Source organism: Sapajus apella, unplaced genomic scaffold, assembly GCF_009761245.1.
Source record: "Sapajus apella isolate SASKATOON/1434 unplaced genomic scaffold, GSC_monkey_1.0 scaffold47, whole genome shotgun sequence".
In the NCBI taxonomy this organism is placed as follows: domain Eukaryota; kingdom Metazoa; phylum Chordata; class Mammalia; order Primates; family Cebidae; genus Sapajus; species Sapajus apella.
In genome coordinates, this window is record NW_022436987.1 from 11667284 (window position 1) to 11685814 (window position 18531).

The window sequence follows — 18531 nt, forward strand, 5'->3', positions numbered from 1 at the left end:
GGGAGAACAATCAAATAGATGCAATAAAAAATGATAAAGGGGATATCACCACCAATTCCACAGAAATACAAACTACCATCAGAGATTACTACAAAAAACTTTATGCACATAAACCAGTAAACCTGGAAGAAATGGATAAATTCCTAGACACTTGCACCCTCCCAAGCCTAAACCAGGAAGAGGTCAAAACCGTGAAAACAAGGGCTAAAGTTGAGGCAGCAATTAATATCCAACCAATAAAAAAAGCCGAGGTCCAGATGGGTTCACAACTGAATTCTACCAGACATACAAAAGAGAAGCTAGTACCACTATTTATGAAACTATTCCAAACAATCCAAAAAGAGGGAATCCTTCCTAAATCATTTTATGAGACCAACATCATCCTCATACCAAAACCTGGCAAAGACTCAACAAGAAAAGAAAACTTCAGGCCAATATCCATGATAAACATAGATGCAAAAATCTTCAATAAAATACTGGCAAACCAATTGCAACAGCCCATCAAAAAGCTTATCCATCATGATCAAGTAGGCTTCATCCCAGGGATGCAAGGCTGGTTCAACATACACAAGTCTATACACATAATTCACCACATAAACAGAACCAAAGACAAAAACCACATGATTATCTCAATAGATGCAGAGAAGGCCTTTGACAAAATGCAACAGCCCTTTATGTTAAAAACTCTCAATAAACTAGGTATCAAGTGAAACATATCACATAATAATAAAAGCTATTGACGACAAACCCACAGCCAAAATCATACTGAATGGGCAAAAACTGGAAGCCGTCCTTTCACATCTGGCACTAGACAAGGATGCCCTCTCTCACCACTGCTATTCAATATAATATTGGAAGTTCTAGCCAGAACAATCACGCAAGAAAAAGAAATAAAGTTATTCAATTAGGAAAGGATGAAGTAAAACTGTCTCTATTTGCAGATGACATGATTGTATATTTAGAAGACCCCATCATCTCAGCCCAGAATCTCCTGAAACTGATAAGTAACTTCAGCAAAGTCTCATGATACAAAATCAATATGCAGAAATCACAAGCATTCCTATACACCAATAACAGACTTAAAGAGAGCCAAATCAAGAATGAGCTGCCATTCACAATTGCTACAAAGAGAATAAAATACCTAGGAATACAGCTAACAAGGAATGTAAAGGAACTCTTCAAGGAGAACTACAAACCACTGCTCGATGAAATAAGAGAGGATACGAGCAGATGGAGAAACATTCCATGTTCATGGTTAGGAAGAATCAATACCATGAAAATGGCCATACTGCCCAAAGTAATTTACACATTCAATGCTATCCCCATCAAGCTACCAATGACCTTCTTCACAGAACTGGAAAAAAACACCTTAAACTTCATATGGAACCAAAAGAGAGCCCACATAGCCAAGTCAATTCTAAGCAAAAAGAACAAAGCAGGAGACATCACACTACCGGACTTCAAACTACACTACAAGGCTACAGTAATCAAAACAGCATGGTACTGGTACCAAAACAGAGATATAGACCAGTGGAACAGAACAGAGGCCTCAGAGGCAACATAACATATCTACAACCATCCGATCTTTGACAAACCTGACAAAAACAAGCAATGGGGAAAGGATTCCCTGTTTAATAAATGGTGTTGGGAAAACTGGCTAGCCTTGTGCAGAAAGCAGAAACTGGACCCTTTCCTAACACCTTACACTAAAATCAACTCCAGATGGATTAAAGACTTAAACATAAGACCTAACACCATAAAAACCCTAGAAGAAAATCTAGGCAAAACCATTCAGGACATAGGCATAGGCAAGGACTTTATGACCAAAACACCAAAAGCATTGGCAACAAAAGCCAAAATAGACAAATGGGACCTAATCAAACTCCACAGCTTCTGCACAGCAAAAGAAACAGTCATTAGAGTGAATCGGCAACCAACAAAATGGGAAAAAATTTTTGCAATCTACCCATCTGACAAAGGGCTGATATCCAGAATTTACAAAGAACTAAACAGATCTACAAGAAAAAAACAAGCACATTCAAAAATGGGCAAAGGATATGAACAGACACTTTACAAAAGAAGACATACATGAGGCCAACAAACATATGAAAAATTGCTCATCATCACTGGTCATTAGAGAAATGCAAATCAAAACTACGTTGAGATACCATCTCACGCCAGTTAGAATGTCAATCATTAAAAAATCTGGAGACAACAGATGCTGGAGAGGATGTGGAGAAATAGGAACACTTTTACACTGTTGGTGGGAGTGTAAATTAGTTCAACCATTGTGGAAGACAGTGTGGCGATTCCTCAAGTACCTAGAAATAGAAATTCCGTTTGACCCAGCACTCCCATTATTGGGTATATATCCAAAGGATTATAAATCGTTCTACTATAAGGACTCATGCACACGAATGTTCGCTGCAGCACAGTTTACAATAACAAAGACCTGGAACCAACCCAAATGCCCATCAATGATAGACTGGACAGGGAAAATGTGGCACACAAACAACATGGAATATTACACAGCCATCATAAACGATGAGTTCGTGTCCTTTGTAGGGACATGGATGAACCTGGAAGCCATCATTCTCAGCAAACTGACACAGGAGCAGAAAATCAAACACCGCATGTTCTCACTCATAGGTGGGTGTTGAACAATGAGAACACATGGAAATGGGGGAGGGACAGCGGCGGGTAGGGAGTTGGGGTGGGGGATGGCATGGGGAGAAATGCCAGATATAGGTTAGGGGGACGAAGGCAGCAAATCACACTGCCACGTGTATACCTATGCAACAATCTTGCATGTTCTTCACATGTACCCCAAAACCTAAAATGCAATAAAAAATAAAGATATAGAAGAGGGAAAAAAAAAAAGACACATGCATACATATGTTCACTGCGGCACTGTTTGCAATAGCAAAGACTTGGAACCAACCGAAATGCCAATCAATGATAGACCAGACAAGGAAAATGTGGCACATATACACCATGGAATACTATGCAACAATAAAAAATGATGAGTTCATGTCCTTTGTAGGGACGTGGATGAAACTGGAAACTGTCATTCTCAGCAAACTGACACAAGAACAGAAAATCAAACACCATGTGTTCTCACTCATAGGCAGGTGTTGAACAATGAGAACACATGGACAGAGGGAGGAGACCATCACACACTGGAGTCTGTTGTGGGGGACTAGGAGAGGGACAGTGGGGGGTAGAGAGTTGGGAAGGGATAACATAGGGAGAAATGCCAGATATAGGTGATGGGGATGCAGGCAGCAAACCAGATTGCCATGTATGTACCTATGCAACGATCCTGCATGTTCTCCACATGTACTCCAGAACCTAAAGTGCAATGAAATATATACACATATGTAACAAAAAACTATTACTATTTCCTCCAAAACTGCATCATTTAAAAAATTTCAATTTTTAAAGCTATTATCACTTTTTTTGTTTACAGCTTTACTGGATTAAACCCATGTTTACTGAACTTCATAATGCTTAGTTTTCTTTTTTCGTTAATAATTATATTAAATTATGCAGAATTTGAATTGACTATAAATAACAAAATGTGAAATTTGACTTTCAGTAGAACTGACATTAAGCTAACATCCAACTTTTTTTAATGCAGTTGCTAATAACTAAGAACATCACAATACTGTATAGAAAAGGAGGGTTTAGTTATTCGTATTTATGTCTTCTAATGTAAAGGGTTAGAGTATTTGTGAGGCATCAAGGAAGACAACTTAAGATGCTACCTAGTCCACCACTCTGCTTTTCTGGAAGAACTTGTTTCCTCAAATAAATAGGAGTTTCTCCTATTCTCAAAAGTCTCCAAAGGTAGTTATTATTGAAGCCACCTCATAGTAGCCTATTATGTATTCTATGCTGCTCAACGTATATCTCTTCAATGTTATTTTCGTATTGAGCACCACAACTTAGAAGGCACATTGACAAAGCATTCAGAGGTGAATGACTAGAAAACATTATAGAAACCACATTAGAACAGAATGGTTGCATGTTCATTCCAATTATGGTAGTTGAAATGAACTTGGAGATTATCTAGCCCAGTGAGATTATCAAACTCTTTGGTCTCAGGACTCCTTTACATTCCTAAAAATTAATGAGAGTCCCAAAGAGCTATTGTTACACTTAATCAATATTTACTATATTAGAAAATAAAACTTTAAAATTTTGTTATTTTAAATAACAAAAATAAACCTATTACATAGTAATATGAAGTATTTTATGAAATATAAGTGCATTTTCCAAAATAAAAAATAGAAAGAAAACTAGCATTGCTTTACATTTTTGCAAATCTCCTAAATGTCTGGATTAGAAAAATACAGCTAGATTATCATAGGTGCTACTGCATATGTTGTGATATGTTGGTTTGGTGGAAGTATGTGGAAAGTATCCATTTTCACACAGATAGGTAGTTAGAAAGAGGCAGAATGTTTTAATGTCCTTTTAAAATAATTGTGGCTATTCTTTTATATTATATCAAAATTTGACAAGTAATTTCTCAAAAGTTAATTGCAATATGGAATCTAAACTTTGAATATCAATAAATTTTTTGTATTCCATTACTCTAAAATCAAATAGCCTTTGAATGGATCTTTTAGCCATGCATGACTTTGTAACATCATACATTATTAGTTCATTTGAGAAATATTGACTCACTGAGTTATGCAGATCTTTAAAACATTGACATATTTTATTATGTGATATTGTTATAACCACATTTCTTAATATTACCACTGAATCTTATCAGAAAAGTTTTTAAGTATTGGGAAGCCATCATGTTTGTGGTGGTGAGTAAAAGCTTTCCAAACTATTAATTTTCTCTTGGAAGCTCAAATTTTATTGACAAAAAAAAATCACTTATTTTCCTCTAAATAGGCAGGCTCACTTTGTCCATTTTTGAGAATATGCCTGCCAGGTTTTTAAGTCTAAATAACCATTGCGTGTTTGTTACTTGTTCTTTCAAGTAAAAAATGGCCTTCTATGAAAAAAGTAGTTAGTTCAACTCAACTACAAGTGATTTTCCTCAAGATAACCATTGTACTTGAATATGTAGTATAAGTTCTTTATGTATACTTCCCATTTCAGCACACAGAGAATTAAAGAAAGGTCAAGAGTTAATAAAATTAATAATTTTACTGTTTCATCTACAATATTCTTAAGTGAAACTGGCATTTTGTTTGTTTTTTTCTGTGAGTGGTAAGGATAAAGGAATTCAATGACTACTAATAACAATTTTGTGCCACTGTCTTGATGTGTGCTAAGGCACCAGCAGTTTTAACCCAAAATTGCTATGTCTCCTCAGTGCAAATGTCAATACAGTGAAAAAGACAAGTAACAATTTCACATTATGATGAAAATAGTTTTGACAACAAATCCTCTGAAAGGGTCTCAGGGATCCTCAGTGTTCACAGGCCACATTTTGATAACCACTGGTCTACTCTGATACTCCATTTTGCAGCCAAGGAAATTAACCTAGTTTAATATTTTCAAGCACACAAATAGGAGGCAATGATACCTAGCACAGCAAGTGTAATATAATAAATGCTGATCAAAAGTAGGTGGAAATTACAAAGTGGTAGGTTTTAGTTCAGTCCAAGATAAATCTTCTTTTTTCAAGCTCACAAAAGCACTTTTTATTTGAGGCAAAGAGAAGTCTTGCTGAAAGGATTACAGTTGCAAGCAATCAAAACTCAACTGTTAGTGACACTATTTTGACCTGATAGATTTTGCTTCTCTTTGGTCAGAAAAGGGTATTTAGGTTATACTTTTCCCAGTGGGACAAAAAGAAGAGCAAGGCAAACTGAAAGAGACTTCTGCTCTGCTGACAGGTCTCTTGAGATCCAACATCAAGCTAGACATGCCCTCACTGGCCACTCCACAAGTTGCTATTCCACTGCTGAGTAACACAGGCCATACTATATTTGCAAGGAAAAAACGTAGGCAGGCAACACAGGTATAGGTCACTTAGGGACAAGCAGGCATCCACAGCTTCAAAACTCTTCATGAAAGGAGTAATCCTTGTGGGAGGCACCGCTTACCAAGGCACAGGCCCTCCAGTTCCTGTTGAAGCTGAGTAAGGTGGTCATATCCTGGCTGCTCAGTTCAAAGTCAAAGACCTTAAAGTTCTCAGCAATGTGTTCTGCTGTCACAGACTTAGGGATCACCATCAAGTTCCTCTGCATGGGGAATCGGATCAGGACCTGGATTGTACTTTTATTGTGTTTGGCTGTGATCGCCTTGATCCTGGGATCCTCCAGGAGGGAAAGAAGGGTCCTTGGACTTGTCCCAGGGCCTATTGGGAGAACCAAGAGGGCTGTAGGTGGTCACCACAATGCCTTTGGACTGGCAGTACTGGATTAACTTCTCCTGACTGAAGTACGGGTGGCACTCAATTTGGTAAACTACAGGCTTATACTTTAAGCTAAGGTTGTTTAAGATCCTCTCCACCTGGCGATGGTTGAAGTTGGTGATGCCAATAGCTTTCACCAGCCCTTCATCCACCAGCTCTTCCATGGCCACCCATGTGTCCAGAATGCTGTTGTCACTAGGAACCACGTTGCCCGACTCATCCAATGGGGAAAATTCCTTCCCAGGCTTAAAGCCAGTCAGCCAGTGAATAAGGTGGAGGTCCAGGTAGTCCAGCTTCGGGTTGCTGAGCATTTTCTGGCAGGCTCCTTTCACCAGGCCCTTCTCCTGGTACGTGCACCACAGCTTGCTGATGATGAAGAGCTCCTCGCACTTCACCACCTGCTCCCTGAGCTTCTCCTAAATGGCCACCCCACCTCATTCTCATTCTGGTACATGTGGGCACAGTTGATGTGGTGGTACCTGACGTCAGTGGCCACCTTCACAGTCTATCATCTGGCCTGGAGGAATCTCCAGGTGCCCAGCCCCGGGATGGGCATCTTGGCACCATTGCTGAGCACGAGGTAACTGGCCATGGCTGCTGCGCTCCGCTACCCCGCCCAGAATTGTGCCTAGTTCAGTCCAAGATAAATCTTTTAAAGCAATGAAATAAGTTGACTCATCAATAGAAGTTGTCAAAGCTGAGACTGCATGACTCTTTACCAGGAATGTTGTAGAAACAATTCTTAGAGTTGAAAGTTGTACCAAAACTTAGCTGATTATATAATCACCTAGAAAGATTTTATAAAATTCAAATTTCTAGGTCCCACTCCAGACCTCCTAAACCGGATTCTCCTTGAGTGGACCAGGAGTTCACATTTTTTTAAAAGCTTTGGAGGTGACTGTTACAGCTCATTTGGATATAGATTGGTATTTAGGAACTGCTATGTCATTTCTCCTCTAAAGCAACTACCATCCTAAGATTCTACAACTTTATACTATCCACACCCACTAGGAAGAATATCTTTACACTTTAATGTAACATATCCTAATCCTACTTTAATAAATTAAATGGTCAGAATCATGTTTTTTCTGGGTCAAAAGAGGATGCATTATTTTTGCATTTCCTTAGGCCCACCATTCACCTCTGCCAACATACGTAGCTGAATTGTAAATCAGAGATAGGATTGCATAATTTCGACACATTTTCACAATTGCCAACACTTTACTGCTATCCTGAAAGAATAATTCAATAAGAGCTATCTGTGAACAAAGATGGTCACTATAAAAATAGTATGTACATAAAACAAAAAAAAAATGAGCGCCAGGTGCAATGATTCGCATCTGTTATCCCAGCACTTTGGGAGACTGAGGTGAGAGGGTCGTTTAAGTTGAGGAGTTCAAAGCCAGCCTGGAGAACAAAGTGAGACCCTGTATCTACACAAGAAATTTAAAAATTAGCCAGGCAGCCGGGTGTGGTGACTCACACCTGTAATCCCAGCACTTTGGGAGGCCAGGGCAGGCAGGTCACGAGGTCAGGAGTTCGAGACCAGACTGGCCAACATGGTGAAACCCCATCTCTACTAAAGATACAAAACGTTTGCTAGGCATGTTGGTGCACACCTGTAATCCAAGCTACTCAGGAGGCTGAGGCAGGAGAATTTTTTTGAACTCGGGAGGCAGAGGTTGTAGTGAGCCAAGATCATGCCACTGCACTCCAGCCTGGGCAACAGAGCAAGATTCCAACTCAAAAACAAAAAAAATTAGCCAGGCATGGTGACACACATCTGCAGTCCCCGCTACTCAGGAGGCTGATGCAGGGAGGCTGCTTGAGCCCAGGAGGTTGGGGCTGCAGCGAATTATGATCACACCACTGTATGCTAGCCTGGGCAACAGAGTGAGAACCTGTCAAGAAAGACAGAGAGACAGACAAAGACAAGAAAGAGACGAAGGAAGGAAGGGAGGAAAGGAGGAAAGGAGGGAGGGAGGGAGGGAGGAAGGGAGGGAGGGAGGAAGAGAGAGAGGAAGGAAGGAAGGAAGGAAGGAAGGAAGGAAGGAAGGAAGGAAGGAGGGAGGGAGGGAGGGAGGGAGGGAGGGAGGGAGGGAGGGATATTATTTAGGTTACAGAATGTCAGTATTTTATAAAGGTATTTTACAAAGACAGCTTATCACTATGATTCAAGATCAAAATATAGACCACAAACTTCCAAAAGCTATTTACAAAATCACCATGTGACTTAATCCACAAAACTTGTATTTTGACATCTTGACTACAGAAAAATTCCACATACTTCATAAACACAAGTCAGCAAGGCAACCTGACTAAAATCAAATAAAAATTTGGCAGTGGGTAAAAAAGAATATATTTTGTAACTTTTCACTCAATAAACTTGTTCTTTATTGCTTCATGCCCCTTGCTTTTCTTATCAAAATACACTTCCTTGAAATAACACTTATTATTGTGTTTTTTTAGAATCTTTCTTCTTACAGCCTGATTTCATAGATAACAGCTTAATAGTAATAGTTTTTTAAAAGGCAAAGAGGGTCTTGTATGAGTAGGACTAGAGAAAAAAAGTCATCATCAAAACATAATCCACAGACTATCAGAACTGCCTAAAGTGCTTATTAAAATAAAAAATGTGTTGCCAGGTGCGGTGGCTCACACCTGTAATCCCAACACCTTGGGAGGCGGAGGCAGGCAAATCACTTGAGGTCAGAAGTTCGAGACCAGCATGGTCAACATGGTGAAACCCCGTCTCTATTAAAAATACAAAGATTAGTTGGGCCTAGTGGCACAGGCCTATAGTACCAGCTACAGGGAAGGCTGAAGCAGAAAAATTGCTTGAACCCTGGAGGTGGAGGCAGCAGTGAGCCAAGATCTCACCATTGCAATCCGGTCTGGGCAACAGAGCGAGACTCCATCTCAAAAAATAAAATAAAATAAAATAAATTTAATCATTATTAAAGCTCCACCCAAACCAATCGATTCTGAGAGTTGGCCCATGAATCTAATTTTAAGCATTACCTGTGCTCAGGTAATTCCTAGCATACTAAAATTCAAAAACTCCTGGGCTAAAGAGTAACTGAGCTAAATGTAGGTATACTCACAAAAACTTTTCTGGAAAAATGAAAATTTAGTAACTCTATAAAATGTCTTATATTATTGAAAAGATTCTCAATGATTTCAGAGTTCTTGTTTTTTAAAAATAAAATAACAATGTTTCCTTAAATGTAAGGAGGTATTAGAAACTAGACATGGAATTTAGCTCAATAATTAAGCCTTAGTTATTGCAGGGTGCTCTTTTTAAAAATCTGAGATAAAGATACAAGCAATTCTTCAGCAATTCAATTAACATTTCGAAGAGCCCACAGGATACACGGCATGAATAGGGATATTTAGTGATACAGGACAATAAAGTATAATCTCAGACCTCCAGAAATGACAATTGGATTCATTGTAAGATAGATGCTATAGTTAGAATAGTCTTGCATTTGCAGTGCACTATCATATCCAGAAAGGGGAGAGGATTCCTATCCCTGCTGAATTTTCTCTTTCTGAGTTCTGCTCACAAGATAGAGTAACAGTAGAGTGTCAGAGCATTTAAAAAGCAATCATTTAACAAAATCTTGCAAATAAATTCTAATTTTTAAGTCCACACCTCTTTTTAATCAGTGTAGTATTTTATATAGAGTAAACATATAGAAAAAAACTGAGGCAGGGCCATTCTTCATACTTGTTCTAGATAGTTAAAGCAAGATAAATTTAAAGACAGCTAAAGATGGCCAACTTAATCCTCATTTTTTAAAAGTCTTCTTGTTACCACTCTCAGTACCACTCCCTTTTAACCGCAAATAATGACTTCAGTAATGGAGCTCCGTAATTTAAAAGTATCAGGCAAATAACAGCAAGTAACTTAGAGGAGTTGACACCGCCTGTTGTGCAAATATGTACTTAGACTACTATAAAAATAACAGCTGCATTATCAACTGGATACAGACCAGAACAACTTATGGGACTGCAGAGTCAACATAGTCTGAACTTGCGTGTATGTGGCACTTTACATTTTTCAAGCATTTCTAAATTCATGGTAGAAATTAAAAGGAAGAGAGATGCTGAAAGAAGAAAAAAATAAAGGTTTGGTAACTATGGGCTAATTACCTAAGAGTCCTAATTCTTAGAGTAAATCATCCTTACTCATCATTTACTGGATGTTTACTCTGTGCCAGGCACTGTGTTAAGCCCTGAGAAAACAAAAATGAACGCAGTAGAGTTGGTGACTTCAAGGAGTTCACAGCCTAGTAAAGAAGACAAATAATTACAGTTTTGTGTGAAACATGTAAAGAGAATAAAGCAAATTATAAAACTATATAATCTCACTTTCTAAAATAAAGAAAATGATTTTAAAGATGAGGATGTTAACATTTACCTTCCAAAGTTTTTGTGGAGATTCAACATATAAAAATGCCTCCTAGATGGAGGGGTATGCGTTCTGTAAATATAACTCCCTTTTTGCTTTTTCCCTAAGACTCAAATGAAATGTGCTCGAGTCACATCTTAGGTGATGTGGTGGCTAGCATAGTCATCCACTTTTTAAAGAGGAATGCCTTAAGGGTATAAGACCCTACAGTTGTGTCCTTGCCAATGCTACCACATGACCATACCTAACAAATAAACACTGTAGACCTACTAGGAGCTTAGTTGCACACTACAAGTTAGTCCTTCTCAGCCTTAATTTGGTCACTCTCAAAAACAAAGAAACAAAGAGGATCATGTGGAGAGATCCTGCTTATCATTTTACCGTATCTTCTTCATAACAATTTGAAGATTTCACCTTAAGTCTAGACAAGATCTGGCCTAGCCTCAGAGGTTGCCTCACATCCTAAGTAAAAATATCAGGGATAACAGAATGAGATGTGCCCAAGTTTACAGGCAAGGAAACAGACAAATAACTCACTCAAGAAAACAGACATATAGCCCACTTAGGACCACGTGACAAACTGCTGACAGCTTTCATTTTAAGTCAGAGTTTCCCATTACTAGGCATACAATGTAAAGCCAAAAAGGAGGGATAAAAATTATATTCACATACTTTTTTAAAAATAATAAAAGACCATGTTTTTAGGAAAAAGACTGAGAGGAATAAGCTGTTAATAAAGGCTGCTACTGGGCATGGGACAATAGGTAAACTCTTTCCATTTTTCACACTTTCTTAATTTCCGTAATGCTGAACATTTTCAATTGGGAAAAAATTAAGCAAAAAAAAGGTTCTACTATTTTATACAGAGTTCACACTTGCATAGGTCACAATCTTGAGCAACATTCAGAGTATTTGGTTGTTCACTCCTCTCCACAAAGGATGTGAAAGACCTCTTCAAGGAGAACTACAAACCACTGATCAAGGAAATAAGACTGGATGCACATAGATGGAAAAACATTCCACATTCATGGTTAGGAAAAACATCTATCCATCTGACAAAGGCCTAATATCCAGAATCTACAAAGAACTAAAACAGATTTACAAGAAAAAAAAAATAAACAAACCCATTCAAATGTGGGTGAAGGATATGAACAGACATTTTTCAAAAGAAGACATTTATGCAGCCAACAAACATATGAAAAAAATGCTCAACATCACTGGTCATCAGAGAAATGCAAATCAAAATCACATTGAGATACCATCTCACACCAGTTAGAACGGTGATCATTAAAAATTCTGGAGACAACAGATGCTGGAAAGAATGTGGAGAAATAAGAACACTTTTACACTGTTGGTGGGAGTGTAAATTAGTTCAACCATTGTGGAAGATAGTGTGGCAATTCCTCAAGGATCTAGAAATAGAAACTCCATTTGACCCAGCATTCCCATTACTGGGTATATATCTAAAGGATTATAAATCAATCTATTATAAAGACATATGCACACGTATGTTCATTATGGCACTGTTTACAATAGCAAAGACTTGGAGCCAACCCAAATGTCCATCAGTGAGAGACTGGATAAAGAAAACTTGCCACATATACACCATGGAATACTATGCAGTCACAAAAAAGGATGAGTTCATGTCCCTTGAAGGGATATGGATGAATCTGGAAACCATCATTCTCAGCAAACTGACACAAGAACAGAAAACCAAACAAAGCATGTTCTCATTCATAGGCGGGTGTTGAACAATGAGAACACATGGGCACAGGGAGGGCAACATCACACACTGGGTTCTGTTGGGGTGTGGGGGGCTAGGAGAGGGACAGCATTGGGAGAAATGCCTGATGTAGATGACAGGGGAATGGAGGCAGCAAACCACCACTGCATGTGTGTACCTATGCAATAATCCTACAAGATCTGCACCTGTACCCTAGAACTTAAAATATAATTTTTTTAAATGCAACTAAATCTCCTAATCAATAATTTGAGTTCTATATCCTACATCCAAAAATAAGGGAAAGTTTAAAATACAGCTCACTCACTAGGCATAATATTATGTCAGTATATGGTTATTAAAACTTTTATTTGGAATCCTAGACAACAGCATGAGAAAACATTTGTAGTGTGTATCTGCTGTATTATATAATAGAAATAGTCAAGAGTTATCTAACTTTCTTTAAATTGCAATATTCCTCTGAAAGTATGGTCTGAGATAGATTAACTACTTTTTCCTTAAAGAATAAATTCAATATCCTCATCTATAAAATGCACACAGATTCACTGCTAAAATAGAATGAGATAACATGTAAAGCAATTAGTACAGTATCCTGGCACTTAACAGGTATACTTCACAAAGCTAAACTCCTAGAGTAACAATGGCACTACAAAGTATGAGTTTTTAACCTTCTTTATTATTTATTCCATTACTTCACACTCTACCAAAACAATAGGAACCAGAAGGCAGTCTAGTATAGTGACAATGTGAAGGCTAGGAGGTAGATCTAGTTTCAAGCCCTGGTTCTGACATTTACTAGATATGTGACCATGGGCAATTATTTAATTTCTCTGCATCTTAGTTTCCTCATTTGCAAAATAAACACAATTATCTCACCTACCTTAAGAGATTTTTAGGATAATAAAATGAGACTATCTACATAAAATATCTAGCAACATATTGAGCCCACAAAGTAATAAGCATTCAATAATTTTTGGCAATTGTTTGGCAGGACAAAAATTGTTAATTTTTCTGTAAAAGGCCAGATAGTAAACAATTTAAGCTTTGACAGCCACATGGCCTCTCTACTCAACCCTGCCATCATAGACAAAAGCAATTATAGAAATTACATAAATAAGTGGGCATAGCTATATTCCAATAAAATTTTATTTACAAGAACAGGTAGTATGCCAGATTGGGCTCCCTGGATATAGTCTGCTTAGCCCTGCTTTAATAAACTCCCCATCTGGAAATATCTAAATAGCTCTCTCATCTATGACCCCCTAGGTATACTCTTTCAATAATCATATCTTTTAGATCACTATTTTACAAAGTATGTTTTATATACCACTTGTTTCCCGAGATATTAATAGATATTATACCTTGATAAAATTCTATGTTCATATGAGTTTAGAAAATTCTGAGTTAAATAGATTTTAGTTTTGGTACAAGCGCTAAGCAAAAGAAAACTCTAATCTCAGACAAAAAAGGGTAAAAGGCAAATAGCATTATTAGAGATAAAGATAATAGTAACAATAATAGTAACAGTAATAGTAATGATTACAAAGTCAATTCATCAATAAGATATAACAGTTCTAAGTATGTATAAATCTAATGCCATATTCTCAAAATATTTAGCTAAGCTTGACAGAAATATAAGACAAGTCCATAACTGAAAGTAAACATTTTAAAATACTCTCTGGATAAATAATAAAATAAGCAGATTTTAAAGGCATAAAAATATAAAAGACTTAATTATTGTGACCAACAAATTTGATATAATTGACAGATTTATACTGGTACACCCAACAACTGCAACAAGTGCACAGAAAAACAGTATTTTTAAGCAAATATCATGCCATCATTCTTAATGATAAAATGTCAACAGCATTTTCTTTGAGATAGTGAATGCAATAAAGATGTCTACTACTTCTATTCTCAACATTGCAATGGAAGTATTAAATAGTATAATAAGGCAAGAAAAATACATTAAAAATATAAAAATTTAAAAGAAGAAATCAAATTGTCACAATGTGCAGATGATATGATTATATAGAAAGAAAATTCAAGAGAACCTACAGATAAAGAATTATAATTAACAAATAGGTTGGACAACTTTGTTTTATGCAAGAGCATTGTACAAAAAATATATATTGCTTTTCTACATACAATCCCAAGCAAAATGTAATTTATAAATATAATTTATATAAAACTATCACAAATATCTAATCCCTAGGTAAGATCTATAATGAAAGATATTCAAGGCCTCATTGCAATAAACTATATAACATTTTTGAGAATAAGTTAAGACTTAGCAAGTAGAGAGCTATACTATGTCATGGATTTGAAGGCTCAAAATTGTAAAGAAGTCAATTTCCCCAAATTAATCTAGAGATTAAATGCAATTCCAGTCTGAATTCCAACAGTCTATGTGTTGGTGTGTGTGTGTGCATAATATGCTAAGTTCATTTTGAAATTTATATGAAAATCCAAGCATCCAATAAAATCTTGAGCACAAAAATAGACTTGATCTATCAGATATAAAGATAACTATAAAGCAACAGTAATTAATACAGAGTAACTGGCACAAGGGGAGAAAAACATTCCTTTGGAACAAAATAAGGAGCACAGAAGAAGGAAAAAACTAAGCAGGTATATGTACTTGATTTATAACAAGTTGGCTCTACTAAACAATGAGAAAAAGATGAGGTTTTGGTTTTTGTTTTTCAATAAATGATGCTGGATCAATTAGACATCCTTGTGAAAAAATAAAATAAAACTTGCTCCCTATGATACAAAGATCAGTTTCAGGTGATCTATGGGTCTAAATTTAAAAGACCAAACAATGACTAGAGATTCCTAACTTGTGATCAATAAAATACTAGGGGTTCTATGGAAGGGCTTCAAAAGTTCCACAAACACCTTAAAGTTATACAAAATGGTTTGTATTTTTCTGGAGAAATTACTCATATATTTCATCACCTTCTCAAAAAAATACAATACCGAAAAACGTAGCTTAGGGTTATGTCCTCACTAATTCAGAGTAAGAAAAGATTTTTTAAACAAAATATTGAAAGCATTGCCAAAAATTGAAAAAGTAGATCCATTTTATTTGATTACATAAATAATATTAAGCATTTCCATTCATCAAAAGACACCATAAGAGAGTAAAAGGCATCTTTTAGTGTGGAAAAAAGGTATCTACAACACAGAAAGGATGCCATTGGTGCTGCTACTTAAGAGTTCCTTGGCTAGTTCTGATTTTAGACAGAGCTGCAATGGACAGTTCCATGTGAGCACAGACTCACCTTGCAAGTATCTCATCTCAAGCAATCACTGAACATTCTAACGCCTTCTGCTTCGGGACCTCCTCTGAAGGCCATAGAAATATGTTTAGCCCAGCACAAGCTCAGCATGGGAGACAGGGGAGTAAACACCACTGGAAAAAACTCTTAATTAGCATTAAATAAGTGCTTCAGATTCTCCCTTAGGAAGGCTTTCTGTGCTTCTCAGAGGTTCTAGAAGAATCCAGTTCCCGTTGCCTATAGTGTGACCTTAATAAGAAGGTGACCTTTTAATTCTTCCAAACATCACTACTCCCTCACTTCTACTTCCTGAGATTATCTCCCTAACGGCTATCTGTACCACAGTCCTCATCACAAGGCTCTACTTTTGTTGGAATCTAAACTAAGACTATAAACTGAATGCATTAAAACTCCAGTAAGAAAAAGACAAAAAATTGAATAGAAAAATGGACCTAAAAAATGGATTCATAAAAGAGGATTTATATATGGCCAATAAACATCAAAATGTGTTTAACTTCATTAATATTTAAGGAACTGAAAATTAACATTAGGAGTTGTCACTTTATATCCACCAGAATGTTTAAACTATAAAGACTGATAATATGAATAGTGGGAGAAAGTATATGATAACAGGAACTCTCATACTTTACTGGTGGAAGTATAAATTAGAAGAATTTGTAAAACAGCTTGACATTATCTAATATAAATAAAAATACTCCATCCTATCATCCAGAAATTCTACTTCTAAGAATTTACCCAAGAGAGATGCAGGCACTTACACACCAAGTATGCAAGAATGCATTATTCATATTATTCCCAAACTGGAAATGTCTGTCAACAGCAGAATGGACAAACTATGATATAATCATAGACTGGAATATAATAAAACAATGAAAATGAGCAAATTACCACTACACAAAATAACAAGAATGTATCTCACAAATATATGAAATGAAAGGACCCAGAAACAAAAGGATATATAAAGTTCATTTATATAAAGTATATAACAGACAGATCCAACACTGTGTTGTATGCTCTGGGGGTGAAAGTATAAAGAAAACAAAGATGTGATTATTATGAGAGAGAGGTAGTAATGTTTTTCCCTTCGGAGGAGGAAAGGGAGTAATGGTTGGTATAGAAACAAGAAAGGCTTCTGGGTGATATAAACATTCTATTTCTTAACCTGGGTGGTAGTCACACAGATATTCACTTTATGATAAAATTTCTTCTTTTGTACACATTTCTATTTGGTATTTGGACATTATAGAAAAACAAGTTTTTCTCAAATGCCTAATATTTAAACATAATATAAACAATCTAATTCAAAATGATAAAAATGCAAACTAAAACAATGAGATATCAGTTTTCACCTGTATGGTCCAGGGTATACAGAAACAGGCACTCTCAAACATTGTTAGGAGTACAAATTGACACAGCAGCTATGAAAGGCAATTTCATAATCTTTATCTCAGATTTAAGTTGAATATAACCTTTAACCCACAATTCCATCTCTAGAAATTTTTCCTACATATAGACTTGTACAAGAACAAAAAGGAGGATATACAAGAATATTCACTGCAATATTGTTAGTAATACCAAAAGATTAGAACCAATCAAAAAGTCCATTAATGAGGATGGGTTAAATACGTTATAGTACACCCAGACACAGGGATATAATGTAATCATTTAAAAGAAATGAGAGGTCAGGCACAGTAGTTCATGCCTGTAATCCCAGCCCTTTGGGAGGCTGAAGTGGGCAGATCACTTGAGGTCAGGGGTTCAAGACCAGCCTGGCCACATGGTGAAACCGCATTTCTACTAAAAATACAAAATTAGCTGGACATGGTGGTGTACGCCTGTAGTCCCAGCTACTCAGGAGGCTGAGGTAGAAGAATCCCTTGAATCCAGAAGGCGAATGTTGTAGTGAGCTGAGATCCCACCATTGCACTCCAGCCTGGGCAACAAAATGAGACTCTGTTTCAAAATAAAAAAAAAAAAAAAATGAATGAGAAAGCTCTACACATGTTGATACATATATCCTCAATATGTATTGTGAAATTTTTAAAAAGTGATATACAGGCAAATATGCATAATAAAGTAGCATTTGTGTTAAGGAAATAAAAAGGGGCTTCAAGATGGCTGACTAGAGACATCTGGTAGGCCTCCTACACAAAGAGGAACCAAAGCATGAAGTAGATAATCACACTTCAAATAGATCACCTAAGAGAGAACACTGGAATTCAAAAGGGAAGTAATAGGAAGCACCTAAGGCAAGGAAGAAGAGGGAAACCAGGCAGTCTGCTTGGCACTATCAGCTGGGAGCTTGGAGAGGTTCCCCAACGTAGGAAAGTGGAAGTGGAAGATTCTCAGTGGTCCATATTCCCAGAGTGAACTCTTGTAATCCTAATCACAGGGGAACTTGTCGACCATGGCAGGCACTGAGACTAACATAGGAAGCTGCCAGGAGACTGTGTGACAACATTGCTCCAAAGAGGGAGCTCACATTGGCTCTCACACACTGCCCCAAGTCCTAAGCAACTACAGCAAGATGCCATTATGAGAGACCAGCACCCACCAGACTGCATCCTGCCTTGGAGTGCAATAGCCCCTGCATCTCCACATCCCTGGATCCCTATTGACACCCTCAACCTGCAGCCAGTCACTGCTGCTGGCTGCCACTGCCAAAGCTGAAACATAAGCCACTGGC

At 37.1% G+C, this 18531-nt stretch overlaps 1 protein-coding gene and 1 pseudogene across 6 annotated transcripts in view; both read right to left on the reverse strand.

Annotated features, from left to right (window-relative positions):
• Positions 1-18531, reverse strand: part of SOX6 (SRY-box transcription factor 6) — a 655463-nt gene that overhangs the window by 532886 nt on the left and 104046 nt on the right. The window lies entirely within an intron of this gene.
• On the reverse strand, positions 5644-7739 carry LOC116525261 (annotated as a pseudogene).